Genomic DNA, 12,441 nt, shown 5'->3' with positions numbered 1-12,441 from the left:
CTCTAAAGGCTGCAGTGGTTCAGGAAGAAAACTTACCAGCACCTGTTCAGATTAACTATGGATGGGCAACACAGATGGTCATGAGCCAGTATCACCCACCTGTATCACCAAGTTTCATCGCATTTAAAAACTGGAACGGAGGCACAGATCAGCCATGGTCCCATTGAAAAACTATAGCACTGATTTTAGGAGGGCAGCTTTTAGGAGGGCAGAGTTATTTCTAAAAGTTAACATACCCCACAAAGAAATAACATTTTCAATGTTTTGTTTTTAGAATGCATATTTTCCCAAAAAACATGAACGTAGCAAAAAACCTTGAACCTCAAAGTTCAGATATGTGCTCTCTAAGTCAGGTAGCTTACCCCTGTGAATTGCCGATTCAATCCCAATCGCCACAGTTGCAGCATTGTGCACAGTTTAAGGAAGAATATTGAGACAATGAAGAGCAGAGCACAGATTCAACAGGATGATGCCTATGTGAGGAAATACAAAATCAAGATGACTTGTAAAAACTGGGGCTTTTCTGTGAGATTAAGGGGTGATTTAACAAAGGTGTTTAAAATTGTTAAATAAGATTGCACAAGGCAGATAGGATAGTGTTTCCAATGTCTGTTGTAGCCATGTAAAATGGCTGCGTTCCGATTAATCTGGCCAAAATCCAGTTTAAAACGGCTAACCCGAAAGACTGTTGGGAAAAGCAGCCAAGAAGACACAAGCAGGCAGCTGCAGACAGTTTTGCATATTCGGCTCTGGGAAGGTAGCCCAGATCGATACTCAGGGCTATCAACAGCCCATCAACCCAGGTATTCGCAGTTGCATTCAGGACTGTTTGCAGCCAATCTATTCAGACATCCACAGTTAAATCGGCTATCCCCGGGAACAATTGCAACATATTAGCAATTGAATACCGGGCCAGACCTGTCGGCGCCTGCAGTGGCCGAAACAAAGACAGGTGAGCGACCACCCCCCGATCGAGGAATCGCCTCACCATTGGACATATCGACCCCAGAGATTGGGGACAGAATCCAATCACTTGGGACTCAGGGTCAAGGGCCGCCCCGGGAGGCGGGAAGCCCCTGGGCCCTATAAAAGTGAAGGTCCAAGTTCAGATCGCTCTCTCTCTCCTCTTCGCCTGCTCGAGACCTTCGCAAGACCAGCCACCGGCAACTGTAAGTTTGAATCCAACGATCGCTATCCGGTAGAGACACCTAGCCACCGACCTGTAGCAGCCTTTTGAATCCCGCGGGCCAGATTTGATTGGACAAGCCATTCGTTTCACTGACCTGGTGGGCTCTTCCTAAGTTAAGTATTGGCCAGTAGTGATAGGTTTGTTATATAGAAAGTAGTATTAGGGTATTAATATTGCTTGTTGTATATAATAAATGACCGTTGTTTTAATCCTTACTAAGCGGTGTGCTGTATTATTAATCATAACCTGAACTTGAACCACATGGCGGTATCATAAAGATACCTAGCGACTCATGAGCAAAGGTGACGTAAACAGAGCAAATAGACTAAGGTTAAAAGGAGCAACACTGTGGGCACCAAGAAAAAAGCACAATAGATACCAGATTGAGTGCGAAGAGATTTAGGAAAAAGGACAGGAGAAATTGTTCATTTACAGAGGGCTATTTGGCTGTAGATTTCTCCAAGAATTATTTTATCTGGGATGGGGGGTGGAGGGGGGGGGAGGGGGGGGGGGGGAGAGAGAGCGAGAGAGAGAGAGAGTCCTATAGAGAGCGAGTCTGGAGAGTTGAGAATGGAAAACAAGGAGACGGGAGTTTATCTCAACACTATTTTTGCATCAGTCTCCACTATGGAGGATACAACTAACACCCCAAGCGCAGCTATAAACCAGGAAATGGAAGGGAGGAAGGAACTCCAAGAAAATGACAATCACCCAGGAAGTGGTACTGGGCAAATTGTTGGAGATGTGGGCTGTCAAATTCCCAGGTCCCGATGGACTTCATCCTAGGGTCATAAAAGAAGTGGCTAGTGAGGCAGTTGATGCATTAGTTTTAATTTTCCAAAACCCCCTAGATTCAAGGAAGATCCCATTACATTGTAAAACAACAAATGTAACTCGTTAATTGAAAATGGGAGGGAGACAGATGTTAAGCACCGATGGTAACACTATAATAATAACTAGGTAGCAAGTCTTGACTTCTTTGACGCCAAGTTTGTGATCAGTAAACACTTCAACAACAAAACAGTGCCACCTGTATCCCCTTTATATATTGGTGCAGTCTATTAAACAATAAGTGCAATCCATTAAACAATTAATGGTTCCAACAGTTTCAACTTAGGTACTGGGGAACTTTCCGAACAACAAAGTGGGAATGTACAGGTCTTAACATCAGTCACAGGGAAAATCTGAGAAGCTATTATTAAAGAAGTTATAGCAGGGCACTCGGATGAGTTGAAGGGAAACAGCATAAAACATGGTTTTGTGAAAGAGAAATCATGTTTAATCAACTTTGAGATACATGTGCTGTTGATAAAGGAGACCTGTTGGATGTTCTACACTCAGGTTTCTAGAAGGCTTTTGACAATGCATCACAGCAAAGGATATTACTGAAAATAAAAGCTCATGGTATTAGGGGAAAACATATTGGCATTTATAAAAGATTGGCTGGCTGACAGGAATCAAAGAGTGGGCATAAATAATTATTTTTTAGGCTAGCGATTGTCTGGTTGACAGGAATCAGAGAATAGGCATAAATATGTCTTTTTTTGGCTAGCTAGATGTAATGAGCGGTGTGCCACAGCAATCAACACTGGGACCTCAACAGTTTACAATTTCTATAAATGACTTGGATGAAAGGATGGTTGCCAATTGACATAACAATACTAGGAAAGTAAGTTGTTGGGAGGACACTAGGAGGGTACAAAAGGATATAGATAGGTTAAGTGAGTCGGCATCGATCTGGCAAGGAGTATAATGTGGACAAGGTGAAATTGCCCATTTTGGCAGGAAGAATAAAAGCATATTATCCAAATTGTGAGAGATTGCAGAGATCAGATACGCAGAGGGATCTGGATATCTAAGTGCATGATTCGCAAAAGGCGAGTATGTAGGTACAGCAAGTAATTAGGAAGGCCAGTAGAATACTATCATTTATTGGGAGGGGAGTTGAATATAAAAGTAGAGGTTATGCTTCAGTAAGACCACATTTGGAGTACTGTATACAGTATTGGTCTCCTTATTTAATGAAGGATGTAAATACATTGGAAGCAGTTCAGAGAAGGTTTAACAGACTAATGCCTAGAATGGGTGGGTTGTCTCATGAGGAAAGGTTGGACAGGCTAGGCTTGCATCCACTTAGAAAGCAAGAGAAGATTTGATTGAAACATAACGTGCTGAGGGTGGGTGTGGAGGGGATGTTTCCTCCGATGGGAAAATTTAGAACTGGAGGTCACGGTTTACAAATAAGGGTCACCCATTTAAAACGGAGAGCAGGCAAATTTATTTCTTGGTAAGCAATGGGGTGAAATTTGAGGTTACTATAAAACCAGCGATGATCTTATTAAATGGCGGAGCAGGCTGGAGCGGCGATATGGCCTACTGCTGTTCTTTGTCGGTATGCTCGCAGGCATATTAGACGTCAGAAAAACAAATCAGCAGCATAATCTCCATTATTGGCAAGTTTTTATTTTTTGCCGTCGGGGTCTCATCTTTTCAAAATTAATTCATGCCATGTGGGCTTTTCTGGCTCGGCCGGCATTCATTGCCCAGCCCTACCTGCCCTTGAGAAGGTGATGGTGAGCCCCCTTATTTGCTGCTTATGTTGTTTCACACGCAAGTCCTGTGTTGCAGCTTCACCAGGTTGACACGTCATTTTTAAGTATGACTGGTGTTGCTCCTGGCATGTTCTCCTTCACTCTTCATTGAACCAGGGTTGATCCCCTGACTTGGTGATAATTGTAGAGTGGGGGTTATGCCGGCCATGTGGTTGCAGACTGTGGTCGAATACAATTCTGCTGCTGATGATGACCCACAGCGCCTCATGGCTGCTCAATCTTAAGTTGCTAGATCTGTTCAAAATCTATCTCATTTATCACGGTGCCACGCAACACGATGGAGGGTATCCTCAATGTGAAGACGGGACTTTGCCTCCACAAGGACTGTGCGGCGGTCACTCCGACCGATACTGTCAGGGACAGATGCACCTGCAGCAGGCAGGTTTGTGAGGATGAGGTCAAGTATGTTTTTCCCTCTTGTTGGTTCCCTCACCACCTGCTGCAGTCCCAGTCTAGCAGCTCTGTCCTTCAGGCCCCGGCCAGCTCGGTCTGTGGTGGTACTACTGAGCCACTCTTGGTGATGGACATTGAAGTTCCCCACCTCGAGATTATTCTGTGCCTTTGCCACTCTCAGTGGTTCCTCCACTGAGCAGCACGGTAGCATAGTGGTTAGCACAATTGCTTCACAGCTCCAGGGTCCCAGGTTCGATACCCGGCTTGGGTCACTGTCTGTGCGGAGTCTGCACATCCTCCCCGTGTGTGCGTGGGTTTCCTCCGGGTGCTCCGGTTTCCTCCCACAGTCTAAAGATGTGCAGGTTAGGTGGATTGGCCATGATAAACTGTCCTTAATGTCCAAAATTGCCCTTAGTGGTGGGTGGGGTTACTGGGTTATGGGGATAGGGTGGAGGTGTGGGCTTGGGTAGGGTGCTCTTTCCAAGAGCCGGTGCAGACTCGATGGGCCGAATGGTCTCCTTCTGCACTGTAAATTCTATGATTCCAAGTGGTGTTCAACATGGAGGAGTACTGATTCATCAGCTGAGAGGGGGCAGGGCGGTATTTGTTAATCCTTGGCCCATGTTTGACCTGGGCCCTGAGTGTTTTAAAAATAAATGTTGAGTACCCAATTCTATTTTTCCCAATTACGGGGAAACTTAGCGTGGCCAATCCACCTACCCTGCACATCTTTTTGGGTTGTGGAGGTGAGACCAACGCAGACACAGGGAGAATATGCAAACTCCACACGGACAATGACCCGAGGCCGGGATCAAACCTGGGTCCTCGGTGTCACAATGCAGCAGTGCTAACCACAGCACCACCGTGCTGCCCGACCTGGTCCTTGAGTTGATGTTGAGGACTCCCAGGGCAACTCCCTCCTGACTGCGTACCACTGCGCCCCCGCCACCTCTGCCTGGTCTGTCCTGTCAATGTCTGGGACATTATCTGTAGGGTGAGTATAACTATGTCAGGCTGTTGCTTAACGAGTCTCCCAATTTTGCCACATGCCCCCAGACGTTAGCAAAGAGGACTTTGCAGACTCAACAGGTCTGGGGTTGCAGTTGTCGTTTCCGGTGCCTCGGTTGATACCGGTAGTCCATGCGGTTTCATCCCTTTTTGTAGCGGTTGGCACAATTGACTGGCTAGGCCAGGCCATTTCACAGGGTTTAAAAAAAAAAAAAAATTTAGAATACCCAATTCATTTTTTTCCAATTAAGGGGCAATTTAGTGTGGCCAATCCACCTACCCTGCACATCTTTGGGTTGTGGGGGCGAAACCCACGCAAACACGGGGAGAATGTGCAAACTCCACACGGACAGTGACCCAGAGCCAGGATCGAACCTGGTACCTCAGCGCCGTGAGGCAGCAATGCTAACCCACTGCGCCACCGTGCTGCCCCATTTCACAGGGTATTTCAGAGGCAACCACATTGCTGTGGGTCTGGAGTCACATATAGGCCAGACCAGTAAGGGCATTATGGAACCTGTTGGCTTTTTATAACAATCAATCATGGTCATTAGACCTTTAATTCCAGAGTTTTTAAAACATAAATTTAGAATACCCAATTCATTTTTTCCAATTAAGGGGCAATTTAGCGTGGCCAATCCACCTACCCTGCACATCTTTGGGTTGTGGGGGTGAAACCCATGCGAACACGGGGAGAATGTGCAAACTCCACACGGACAATGACCCAGAGCCGGGATCAAACCTGGGACATCGGCGCCGTGAGGCAGCAGGGCTAACCCACTGCACCACCGTGCTGCCCTTTTAATTCCAGAGTTTCTCTTAATTTCAAATTCCACCATCTACCGTGATTGGAACCCAGGTCCCCAGTGCCAGTCCCCTGGGTCTCTGGATGACTAGTACAGCAACAATACCACTACCCCACCACCTCCCCACCTGTTATGGCTCTAAGCCTGGCCCTTACCCATAATATGTCATATATTAAAAACGCAACAATCCATTTGCCTCTTGAGCAAGTTATGTATTACCTAACAGAGTACCCTCCCTTTTCCTGGTATCACATTGGTGGGTGCAGAAATCAATGTAATTCTTCTCAACCTTGTGATGACTGATACCCAAGTATTGGGCAATTTAAGAGTTAAAAGCTGGGGATTAGAGTGTGTTTGACTGCAATGGGCATGCTTTTAAAGAGTCCTGTTTTGCAGAGCCTGGGAGTTTTTAGGAGCCAGAAGATGAAATTTACCAGAGCAATGTGTTTTTCAATCTGGGCTAATACTTTACTGGGAAAGTCCCTGGAGAGTTCATTTATTTTTCAGCTTGGGGAGACAATGTCGTTGCTTGGTGGAGCTAAGAGATTCGAAGAGACATTTTGAGGAAGCTTTTGGAGAATAGTTGAAGTCTGATCTGACAATCTGCATTTTGGTCACAAGTAAAGGCAGCTTTCTCTCCCAGTCGGATAAGTTAAAAATAGATCATAATAATTAAAGCAGAGCAGTCTTATCTGAAAGCAAGAGGCTGACACAACCCAGTTGAAACAGCTATTTGAAGATATTCAGCCAGAGTCTGAAAGGGTTTTAACAGGAGCCAAAAATCTGTTCTGTAAAGCAAGTATTACTCTATGCCATGCTGATTTTAAGATGATGTGGAGATGCCGGCGTTGGACTGGGGTGAGCACAGTAAGAAGTCTTACAACACCAGGTTAAAGTCTAACAGGTTTGTTTCAAACACTAGCTTTCGGAGCACTGCTCCTTCCTCAGGCGATACCTCTTCATTCACCTGAGGAAGGAGCAGTGCTCCGAAAGCTAGTGTTTGAAACAAACCTGTTGGACTTTAACCTGGTGTTGTATGATTTTAAGATGGATTGAAAACTGTATGTTTTTTTTCTTGTTGTTTAATGGGGAATTGAGTAGTAGTGTTTAAGGGGTAATTGTAAGTTGTTCTTTTCGGGTGTGAAGTTAATGAGTTTAATATCATATTCATAATAAAGTTTTGTTTTAAGAAAATACCAAATCCCAATTTCCTCATGAAACCATTCTTTCCGCACAGCCTTACAAAATAAACTGCATCCTAGTCACTGTTGGTCTGGTCTGGGATCGTAATAACGTGCAGAACTGTACAACCTGTGGGAGAAAGGACTCAGTGAAGGCGAGGAGATCGCAACAGTCCACAACAACAGCAGACGCCATGCTGGCAGTCAGGTATTGGTTAATGCCTGATGAAAGGTGTCGATAAAGACAAATATGCGTGTGTGTAATCAAGAGCCAGGCAGAGAGAAATGATGTCACAAACACCAGGGCATGAAATAGTGAACAGTAAAAAGGCAAAGCGTGATTTAGAAAATAAATATTTCAAACAGAGAGTAATTAAAACAGATCGTTATAAACTGGATCAAAACAAAACTTTCCCTTGGACAGTTAAAAACCCAATGAAGCCATTTTGATCATTTCCTTTGCCACAAAGGGGCAGTGAATTCCATTACCTTTCCCAAGAGTTGCCTTTACCGAAATACAGTTTTATGGCGTTTGAACACATTTTTTTGATCCGGAGATTCCGGAGATTCACTTCCTTGCCAAATTAATTCCATCACTAACACAAGTTTCTTCCATTTTGGAAAACTGCCAGCCTCCAGTCCTACTGCTCGCGAGAGTCTAGTCCATACTGGTATCATCCGAAGGCTTTTCCTGTACATTGCAACAGTGCTCTGTCAGTGGCTCTTTCAAGCTCTACGGAAACGGTCACCTCACATCGAGAGTGATTTGGTCATTAGATCTCAACTGGCTGATTTTAATTACAATTTTAATTTCAACGCAAGAAGCATCAGGAATAAGGTGGGTGAACTTAAGGCATGGATCGGTACTTGGGACTACGATGTGGTGGCCATCACGGAAACTTGGATAGAAGAGGGGCAGAAATGGTTGTTGGAGGTCCCTGGTTATAGATGTTTCAATAAGATTAGGGAGGGTGGTAAAAGAGGTGGGGGGGGTGGCATTATTAATTAGAGATAGTATAACAGCTGCAGAAAGGCAGTTCGAGGAGTATCACCCTATTGAGGTAGTATGGGTTGAAGTCAGAAATAGGAAAGGAGCAGTCACCGTGTTAGGAGTTTTCTATAGGCCCCCCAATAGTAGCAGAGATGTGGAGGAACAGATTGGGAAACAGATTTTGGAAAGGTGCAGAAGTCATAGGGTAGTAGTCATGGGCGACTTTAACTTCCCAAATATTGAGTGGAAACTCTTTAGATCAAATAGTTTGGATGGGGTGGTGTTTGTGCAGTGTGTCCAGGAAGCTTTTCTAACACAGTATGTAGATTGTCCGACCAGAGGAGGGGCAATATTGGATTTAGTACTGGGTAATGAGCCAGGGCAAGTGATAGATTTGTTAGTGGGGGAGCATTTTGGAGATAGTGACCACAATTCTGTGACTTTCACTTTAGTAATGGAGAGGGATAGGTACGTGCAACAGGGCAAGGTTTACAATTGGGGGAAGGGTAAATACGATGTTGTCAGACAAGAATTGAAGTGCATAAGTTGGGAACATAGGCTGGCAGGGAAGGACACAAGTGAAATGTGGAACTTGTTCAAGGAACAGGTGCTACGTGTCCTTGATATGTATGTCCCTGTCAGGCAGGGAAGAGATGGTCGAGTGAGGGAACCATGGTTGACAAGAGAGGTTGAATGTCTTGTTAAGAGGAAAAAGGTGACTTATGTAAGGCTGAGGAAACAAGGTTCAGACAGGGCATTGGAGGGATACAAGATAGCCAGGAGGGAACTGAAGAAAGGGATTAGGAGAGCTAAGAGAGGGCATGAACAATCTTTGGCGGGTAGGATCAAGGGAAACCCCAAGGCCTTTTACACATATGTGAGAAATATGAGAATGACTAGAGCGAGGGTAGGTCCGATCAAGGACAGTAGCTGGAGATTGTGTATTGAGTCTGAAGAGATAGGAGAGGTCTTGAACGAGTACTTTTCTTCTGTATTTACAAATGAGAGGGGCGATATTGTTGGAGAGGACAGTGTGAAACAGATTGGTAAGCTCGAGGAAATACTTGTTAGGAAGGAAGATGTGTTGGGCATTTTGAAAAACTTGAGGATAGACAAGTACCCCGGGCCTGACGGGATATATCCAAGGATTCTATGGGAAGCAAGAGATGAAATTGCAGAGCCGTTGGCAATGATCTTTTCGTCCTCACTGTTAACAGGGGTGGTACCAGGGGATTGGAGAGTGGCGAATGTTGTGCCCCTGTTCAAAAAAGGGACGAGGGATAACCCTGGGAATTACAGGCCAGTTAGTCTTACTTCGGTGGTAGGCAAAGTAATGGAAAGGGTACTGAAGGACAGGATTTCTGAGCATCTGGAAAGACACTGCTTGATTAGGGATAGTCAGCACGGATTTGTGAGGGGTAGGTCTTGCCTTACAAATCTTATTGAATTCTTTGAGGAGGTGACCAAGCATGTGGATGAAGGTAAAGCAGTGGATGTAGTGTACATGGATTTTAGTAAGGCATTTGATAAAGTTCCCCATGGTAGGCTTATGCAGAAAGTAAGGAGGCATGGGATAGTGGGAAATTTGGCCAGTTGGATAACGAACTGGCTAACCGATAGAAGTCAGAGAGTGGTGGTGGATGGCAAATATTCAACCTGGATCACAGTTACCAGTGGCGTACCGCAGGGATCAGTTCTGGGTCCTCTGCTGTTTGTGATTTTCATTAATGACTTGGATGAGGGAGTTGAAGGGTGGGTCAGTAAATTTGCAAACGATACTAAGATTGGTGGAGTTGTGGATAGTAAGGAGGGCTGTTGTCGGCTGCAAAGAGACATAGATAGGATGCAGAGCTGGGCTGAGAAGTGGCAGATGGAGTTTAACCCTGAAAAGTGTGAGGTTGTCCATTTTGGAAGGACAAATATGAATGCGGAATGCAGGGTTAACGGTAGAGTTCTTGGCAATGTGGAGGAGCAGAGAGATCTTTGGGTCTATGTTCATACATCTTTGAAAGTTGCCACTCAAGTGGATAGAACTGTGAAGAAGGCCTATGGTGTGCTCGCGTTCATTAACAGAGGGATTGAATTTAAGAGCCGTGAGGTGATGATGCAGCTGTACAAAACTTTGGTAAGGCCACATTTGGAGTACTGTGTACAGTTCTGGTCCCCTCATTTTAGGAAGGATGTGGAAGCTTTGGAAAAGGTGCAAAGAAGATTTACCAGGATGTTGCCTGGAATGGAGAGTAGGTCTTACGAGGAAAGGTTGAGGGTGCTAGGCCTTTTCTCATTAGAACGGAGAAGGATGAGGGGCAACTTGATGGAGGTTTATAAGATGATCAGGGGAATAGATAGAGTAGACAGTCAGAGACTTTTTCCCCGGGTGGAACAAACCATTACAAGGGGACATAAATTTAAGGTGAAAGGTGGAATATATAGGATGGATATCACAGGTAGGTTCTTTACCCAGAGAGTATTGGGGGCATGGAATGCACTGCCTGTGGAAGTAGTTGAGTCGGAAACATTAGGGACCTTCAAGCAGCTATTGGATAGGTACATGGATTACGGTAAAATGATATAGTGTAGATTTATTTGTTCTCAAGGGCAGCACGGTAGCATTGTGGATAGCACAATTGCTTCACAGCTCCAGGGTCCCAGGTTCGATTCCGGCTTGGGTCACTGTCTGTGCGGAGTCTGCACGTCCTCCCCGTGTCTGCGTGGGTTTCCTCCGGGTGCTCCGGTTTCCTCCCACTGTCCAAAGATGTGCAGGGTTAGGTGAATTGGCCAATGATAAATTGCCCTTAATATCCAAATTGCCCTTGGTGTTGGGTGGAGGTGGAGGTGTTGAGTTTGGGTAGGGTGCTCTTTCCAAGAGCCGGTGCAGACTCAAAGGGCCGAATGGCCTCCTTCTGCACTGTAAATTCAATGATAATCTATGATTAATCTAGGACAAAGGTTCGGCACAACATCGTGGGCCGAAGGGCCTGTTCTGTGCTGTATTTTCTATGTATGTAGATTACCCTCCAAGTTTTCATTCCAGTTTAAAAGAAAAATGAATACAAGAAATGTATCTTTAATGCCCAAAGTTTAATTCAAGGTAAACCAGGTGACATTTTCATTGCTCCTTAAAATCTGTTCCAGATGCCTCTGCCCTTCCCAGCCTCTTTACCTTCACAACATGGCTAGGACTGGCAATACTGCACACTACAGGAATGAATAAAACTGTCAACACTGTACATTAGAACTATATATTTGTTGAGAGTCACATTTGCGTTCTCCTGTCTGAGAATATATAAAATAATGTAGATTTATGAATAGTGTACCTTGGGCACATGATTATTCATTTGAAAGGCTTTTGGATTCAGAGCTTTATGTATCATAGTACCCATGAGGACTAAGAAATTAAACTATCTATCCTTGGGTATTCTAAAATCTGATTGCTTTCCTATTGTTCACGGTTATCAGGGATACGAGCACTGCACCTAGCAGGATCCTGACATCGGATATCAAATACAAGAGGTGATTCCATATATAACCGGCTTCAACTGAGCTCGTGCAGCAACAATAGAGGGAGCTAAAATGGAGGGCTGTTAAAATGGAGGGGAGCTAAAATGGAGGGTAATGGAGGGGAGCTTAGGCAATTAACAAGCACAGCATAAAAGTCTCAACTACACAAGACAATAGTGACACTGCCCATTCTTTCCACATCAGTTACATTGAACAGAATCATAGAATGGTTACAGCTCAGAAAACAGCCATCAGGCCAGTTGTGTCGGTGCTGGCCTTCTGCAGGAGCAATTCACCTAGTCCCACTCCCCTACGCTCTCCCTGAAGCCCTACAAATCTGCTCTTCAGATAATTATCCAATTCTGTTTTGAAAGCCACAACTGAATTTGCCTCTGCCACACTCTCAGCATTGCATTCCTGATCTTAACCATTCTCCGCGCAAAATAGTTTTTCCCCACATTGCCATTGTTTATTTTGCCAATTACATTAAAATCAATGATCACTCCGTTGGTTCTCCCAATGGGAATAGTTCCTCCCCATCTGTTCTGTCCACACCCCTAATGATTTTCAATACCCCCAACAAGTCTCCACTCAACCTTCTCTTCTCCAATAAAGGCCCGGTCTCTCCAATATATCCACATAACTGAATTTCCTCATCATTGGAGTCATTCTTGTCATAATATACACCAGTATATCATGGTGCAGACACACACACACTGATGGACACACAGCAAGACCAATCAACACACACAACACCGCA

At 44.8% G+C, this 12,441-nt stretch overlaps 1 protein-coding gene across 2 annotated transcripts in view; it reads right to left on the bottom strand.

Annotated features, from left to right (window-relative positions):
* The window catches only part of bbs9 (Bardet-Biedl syndrome 9), a 597,963-nt gene that overhangs the window by 441,247 nt on the left and 144,275 nt on the right, over nt 1–12,441 (bottom strand). The window lies entirely within an intron of this gene.

This window comes from Scyliorhinus torazame, chromosome 11 (assembly GCF_047496885.1).
Source record: "Scyliorhinus torazame isolate Kashiwa2021f chromosome 11, sScyTor2.1, whole genome shotgun sequence".
Lineage (NCBI taxonomy): Eukaryota > Metazoa > Chordata > Chondrichthyes > Carcharhiniformes > Scyliorhinidae > Scyliorhinus > Scyliorhinus torazame.
The sequence above is the reverse complement of the archived record's forward strand: the minus strand, read 5'-3'. Positions and strand labels throughout refer to the sequence as shown.